Raw genomic sequence first — 7,015 nt, forward strand, 5'->3', positions numbered from 1 at the left:
CTTCATTGTTTCACAGGCTCCATGCTGAGGTAAACTTCTTTCAATTACGTTGAACAAATTCAGTGGTGTTGCTCTGTTACTGCCCTTGATTGTCGCTCCGTAACATAATATCTGCATTTTCCAAAAGTATTACTATAGACTTTGATGTATCTATCATGGGTTCTAATTTCATTCCTTCTTTTTGGAAAGGAAGTTTTTGCATTTCTTTCTCTTTTCTACCCCCCCCCCCTTCTTTTTCTTCTGAAGCAATCAGGGTTAAGTAACTTGCCCAGCGTCACACAATTAGTAAATCTAAATTTGAACTCAGATCCTCTTTACTCTAGGGTCAGTGCTCTATCTACTGCACCACCTGAAATGTTAACATTTCTATAGCTATCTTAAGGCCAGCTGAGCCCTATATTTCATTAATAGGATACTTTCCAAATCTTATGGCCCACTTTATAGTTCTGAAAATGAATATTAAGACTATTATCATGCAGGTATTAATCATTTTAAATATGTTCTTTCCATTTAGCTTTGATTTCAGAATACCAATCAGTTGCTTAATGTTAATGGACTCAGTTACTGCCTTCCCTTCAACATCTTTAGGCTCAATGTGTATTGATTGGAGGAGACCAAAGTGTTTATAAGTATCATCTTCAGCCATTAATTCAATGCGAACTCCAGATTCAAGCTTGAAGCCTTCAGTCTCTTTCCTGGGTATACCTTAATAACTTTACATTTGCTGAATCCAAATGAACTTTTTTATATAATTTGAGAAATATTTTCTGAGTTGAAGGAACTTTTTGATATGTTTTTGGTAGTCATATAGTTTAATGTCATATGTTCATTAAGATGGTTTGGCACAATGCCACCTTTAATTTGGAAGCAATATTCAATTCCATTTAGGAAACATGATAATGAATTTCAGGCTAGACAAAACTACACAGGGATTAAACTTTTCTCCTGAAAAATTCCACATTTTATATCAGCTGTGGTTGACATTATTGCATTGATGGTGTGTTCCAAATTGACAACAGTTTTCCAAGTCAACATCAAATTCTTTGGTGTTCTTAAGTATACTTAGGTGTCTTTATACATTTGAAGCAATTGAATAAATTATGTGTGATTGAGTCAAAGGCTTTTCATTAACCAATAAAGGAAATATAAATATTGTGGCACTTTGCAGCAGTTTTGTTCAATAATTATCAAAATGATAATGTTGCTCTTTAAACTATTTGACTTTGTGACACTCTTTTTTAGCTCTTCAGCTAATATATTCTTTTCTTCTAAGTGTTTATAGATTTTTAATTATTATACAAACTGCAAATGCTTTGTATTAAATGCACAAAATGGTAATTGAACAATATTTGGAGGGTTTACTGGTGTTCTCATCTTGTGATAATAGATAAGAAATGCCTTCTGTTAAGAAAGATAGGAGTCAATTTCAGATCTGACAGTAAGCTGGCACAGTGCTTTACCAATAAATCATATGTTATTGTGAAGCATTTGAGCCAAGAATTTTGGATCTTATCCGGCCTTACTGCTTTCCAGTTTGATGACATAACTGTTCTGTCATTCATTATATTAACAATGCACAAACTTTGTTTTTCCTTTGATCCAGCTTGCATTTTCATTTTGTTGGTCAAACAGAAAATCTCCACATTGTCTTTCAGGCATTCTCTCTCTCTGATGATTTCTTGATGCCTCAAGCCTCTGGCATAAAGTTTTTGATCATGCTTTTTTTGTTTGTTTGTTTTGTTTCTTTCTATTCATTTCTTTCTGTTGCTTTTCACTGAGCAATGTGCCTGGTGTTCCAGTTTTCTGCTGAACAAACCAGCTAGATCTGGATGTAATCTTGAAATGTCTTTCCACAAATCTTCAAGAGTTCTCTCTAGTTAATTCCACCATGGTGGTGTCAAAACACCTGTCCTTATTTATATTCCTTGATAGCTCTATCTTTTCTCTTATGGTTCTTACCACATCAATGTCTGTCATATTAACTGCTATCTAGAAGTTCCGAAATGTTTTTATAATTTCTGTCAAATACTGTGTAGAAGGCTATTCATTCATGGTGGTCACAGTAGATACCAGCTTATGTGAAGTAGCCTATTTTTACACAATTGGTCTGTTAATTGGATTCATGTCATCAAATTTTTAAAAATGACTTTAAAAAAATTCTGAACCAACTATGCCCATGCCCTTTTGAAAATCATTTGAGATATCAGTCCTGTTCTTGATAACAATTTTTCTATTGCATGTGATTTCTGGAGTTTGCATTAAATGAAGCATTTCAGAGACCTTGGGCTCTTCAACTTTTCCCTTTTCACATTTTAATAGCTGTGCAATTTTGTCTTTTATTTAGTCTAAACTAGTCTTAGGGATAATTGGCTACATGCTGTTGTATGACTTGGAGCTGAGAGTAACGTCAACAAAAAACGCAGAATGAAGCCCTGCCTAATACTTGGTGAAATCTGTTTCTGATTTTGTTAAGATATAGTATTTGAGTATAATGGAAGTGTTCAAGTCTTCAGTCCACTCCATACACAGTTGTGGTGGTTCTCCTCCTGCTGTCCATAACATCTTCACCGAAGCCTTTTCAGTAGGTGAGATATTGGCATTTCTGATTTATTCTGGGGTATCCTGTTCTCTTATGATATCAAAACATAAAGTGCAACTTACTCCACAGTCCTCCATGATAACCTTTTCAGTGGGACCAGAATGCAATTCTATACTGGCCCATTTATTTCTTAGGTTCACAGGAACCACTTTCTCCACACTGGCTGAGGTGCTTACATGAGCAATGGGATCGCCAGTTACATGGCCAGTGTTATAGGGCTCTTGCTATTTCTTTGCTAATACTGTAGTGACATCAGGGCTCATAAAGTCCTGTATATCACACTAGCTGACATTCCCTTACTTTGCCATTATCACTTGGACAGGGATGATGGGTTGGGTTTTGAGGAAGTCGTCCTCATTAGTATTATTATTCTCAGAATATTAATATGAGTTTTCATTTGTTTCCTTTTGCCACCAGTCTCCAACCCCTAGAAGTTTTGGCTTGGCTCCTGGATTTCAGAGCATAGATTTTGAACTGTTTTTGTGTCATGGGTCATTTTAACATTTGGAAGCCCATGGAATACTTCTAAGAAAAATTTTTTTTTAATTCATAATTGAAGGAAATGCTAAATTTTTGTCAAAGATTAATTAAAACAAAGATGTAATTTTCTCATCCAAGTTTATTTATCCCCCTCAAATCTGACCATAAACTTTTAGCAGTCCATGGATTTCAAACTAACTTAAATTACTTAAAATTACTAAAAACTTAAATAATAGATTAAATCCTGTCTTAGAATATTTCTAGTCCATCATTAAGAGGTCACTAGAGGAAGAACATGTGTGTGCATGCACACATACATACACACACAGCTATATACACATATGAAGACATACATATACACACATGCATGAATATATACACACAAATGTACATGTATGCACAGATTGGCTATACACATAGACATGTATGCATATGTATGTTTGCGTGTGGGTAGAAAGAAAAAAGAAGGGAAGAAAGAAAGAAGAAAGGAAAAATTTTAAGGTCTCTGGCCTACAGTCTGCTCATATCCTGGAGGTCATCTTTGAACACAGTCTTGGTGGAAGCTCCTCCAACTCCTCTGCGCACCCCCCCTCCCCCTAAGGCATCTCCTGCTTCATCAGGCACACAAGCAGTTGTCCCCTTTGGGGGCCAGGATTACTGGGAATACTAATGAATTCATTAGTGGGGCTGATGGATTACCATTCTGTCTCTTGGCTAAGGGTGCTTTGGGGAGAACAGATTGCCACTCCATAAATCTGCCTGTTGCCTCCCTCCTCTCTGCTCCAGAGACTAATGGTGTCCGGCTGCAGGCAGCGCTGTCCCTGGCCCCATTCACACCACCCAGCAGATGGTTCCAACAGGTTAGCTCAGAACCATACAAAGGCAATGGTGACATAGAGGAGGGGAAAGAAATGGCTCTCCAGCTCATGCAATGGATCCAAACCAAAGGGGTGGGGGAAAATAAATGCAAATAGCCTAGGGTCTTTTCTCAGAGAGCAGTTGGTTACAACTAACACCCCCCCCTCCACCCCCCACTCCCCTCTCACTCATTACCCTTGCCTGTTCCCTGTACCTAACTGTCTGAGCTCACAGAATGGAGCAGCAGACTGGACAGCTCTTAGGAGACCTGGAGGGGCTGGGACTGACCCTGTCTGCCGACCAACCTGGCTCTTTCAGAGTTGGGCCTATGTACATATTTCTCTCTCTTCAGTCCCCAATGTCACCACCACCCTCCACCTCGACACCTCCCCCCCCCCACGTGCCAGGAGCTAATCCTATTGTGTTGAGGCTGTTACATCTGTTAGAGCTGAGAAGGCTCAGCAGGCCGCCCCTTCCTCATCGATTGGACTTTATCTCAGAGAGGGGCAGTGTGTTATAGCCGGAAGGTGAGGTCTAGGATTCAGTAATAGTTGTTCAGTTGTGTCTGACTCTTTGTGATCCCATTTGGGGTTTTCTTGGCAAAGATACTGGAGTGGTTTGCTATTTTCTTCTCCAGCTCATTTTACAGATGAGGAACTGAAGTAGGCAGAGGTTAAGTGACTTGCCCAGGGTCACATAACTAGAAAGAAAGGCCAGATTTGAACTCAGGAAGATGACTCCAGGCCCAGCACTCTAGCCACTGTACCACCTGTCTAGGATTCAATGGATCTGAGTTCTAATCCTGATTGTTCCTGTCTCAAGTCTTTCCACACTCCAATCCATTTTACATACCTCTGTCACAGTAATTTTTGCTGAAGCCCAGATTTGAACACCCCTGCTCAACCAACTCCACTACTGGTTTTTTAAAAAGCCCTGTCCAACCTGGTCCCAATCTTTCTTTCTAGCCTCATTGGATAATACTTGCCCTTCCACACTCTGAAATCCAGACAAACTGGCCTTCTCTCTGTTCCTCACACATGGCATTTTCTCCCATCCCTGTGCCTTTGCACTGGCCGTCCCCCATGCCTGGAATGCACTGCTCCCTTACCTCTGTCTGCCTCACAGTCTTTCTTTTCCCTTAAAATGTAGCTTGAGCACCATCTTCTACATGAAACTTTTTTTTGACCCTCTCCACCCAACTTCTAGTGCTATTTCTCAGAAACTAACTTTCATTTGATGACTTTGTTGTATTTATTTGAATTTGTATTCATTAACTTCATATTTAAACTGTACACATCTTATGTGCCCTTTGCATCTCCCCCACTAGAATGTACACCCGTGGAGAGTAGGGTTTGTTTTCTCCTTTGTACTTTATCTCCAGTGCCTGGTGCAGTGCCTAACACATAGTGGCACTTAAAAAAAGCTTGTTGAAAACAGAAAATACTTAGTGATACAGCTCTTTCAGAATTTGTCTAGTAGGTTTTCTGGGTTTTGCCGGGCAGCCTTCAAAAAAAAAAAAGAAAATAGAAAATACTTGTTGAAATAATGAAGAGTGAAATGAGCCTAACCAAAGAATATTGTATACGGCAATAGCAATATTGTTTTAAGAATGACTTTGAGCAAATAAGTTATTTTTTCTATTATTAAAAACCAAATTAACTATAAAAGTCAAATAAAGATGTTATCTGCATCCAGAAAAAGAACTAATAAATTTAAGTATGTATAGAATAATTTTACATCCATATACATACATACATATGTGTGTGTGTGTGTGTGTCTAATGGTAATCATCTCTAGGGTGGTTTGAGGGGAGGGAAGGGAAAAAAGGAAAAAAAAATAATGATAATTTTATTATATATTTAAAAGGAATAACAAGTTGTATATAAAAGATTTGCAATTTCATGTGTAATCATCTGTTTTATTATACTATGTTTTAGAAATGTTTGTTGTATTCCATAAATTATTAATAAAATAAAATAATACTTGTTGGTTGACTAATTAATTGAGAATGTCTTTTTTCAACTCATTTCATTTGAACATCATTTTCTTCATTCAAAAACCTGAGTGCAGATTTCAGCCATGCCACAAAACACCTCTGTGACCTTCAGCAATTCATTTCTTTTTGGATATCATTGGTTTTCATCTGTAAAATGAGGGGGTTGAAACAAGTCGATTTATAAAACCTCTTCCAATTCTAACATTGTGTTTTCAAGTTTCAACTCTTGCAACTTGGAGAAAGTTACTCAGCTTCCTAAAATTTTACATTGTAAGAGATGGCAGAGACCTTGGAAAGCATCTGGTCTCAACTCTCCCATTTTACAGATGAGGAAACTGAGGTCCATGGAGGTGAAGTGATTTGCCTAAGGCTGCTGAGCTAGTTAGTGACAGAAGAATGGGTGGAAGCAAGGTTTTTTGGTTCCTAGTCCATTGTTCTCTTTACTGTGCCTGGTTTCTTTGTGCATTTTGTTTCTCATTTCTCCCATCAGTGAAATGGGTCCTCATATCACTACAGGGAGAATAAGCTGAGCCCGGACCTTTTTGTGAAGATAAGAGAAATGGTACTGAGTATTAAAAAGGAAGTCTGGTGACAATTTGCAAGGTGGAAGGAGAAGCTTGGGTTGGAAGTTATTCAATCTCCATACAGTGAGGTTTTGACTGACTTGGATCCTGAAAACCCACTGAAGAAAGAATTGTTGTTATGAGCGTCCCCATACAATAACGATTTGTAATTTGATCTGTAAGTTTCTTGAGTTTTAGCTTAGTGCCCTCCCCATGAAGGAATATATTCCACTGAGCAAATCTCAATCCCTATGACTTAGAAGGTGGAAGGAGCCCAAGGTCACATATCTAATGTCAGTGTTGAAATCTGAACTCAGGTCGTCCTAACTTTGTAGCACTCTATCCACTATGTTATACTGACTTTGCAGTGGTGGCTTATCTGCAGCAAATGTGTCATGTACCATCTTATCCACCTATTTCCATCTTACAGATTATAAAACTGTACAGGTAAAATAACTTACCTAAAGTCACATAGCTATTGCTTTGATTCAAATAATAGCACCACCTCTTCCTGGGTTT

At 38.1% G+C, this 7,015-nt stretch overlaps 1 non-coding gene across 1 annotated transcript; it reads left to right on the forward strand.

Moving 5' to 3' along the window:
- The first annotated feature begins 5,382 nt into the window (after positions 1–5,382).
- LOC144455189 (U7 small nuclear RNA) lies at positions 5,383–5,444 on the forward strand. The gene has a single exon (XR_013483901.1). It is a non-coding gene; the product is annotated as a U7 small nuclear RNA (small nuclear RNA).
- The last annotated feature ends 1,571 nt before the right edge of the window (positions 5,445–7,015 follow it).

This window comes from Phascolarctos cinereus, unplaced genomic scaffold (genome assembly GCF_003287225.1).
Source record: "Phascolarctos cinereus isolate Bilbo 61053 unplaced genomic scaffold, phaCin_HiC Scaffold_1;HRSCAF=81, whole genome shotgun sequence".
Taxonomy (NCBI): domain Eukaryota; kingdom Metazoa; phylum Chordata; class Mammalia; order Diprotodontia; family Phascolarctidae; genus Phascolarctos; species Phascolarctos cinereus.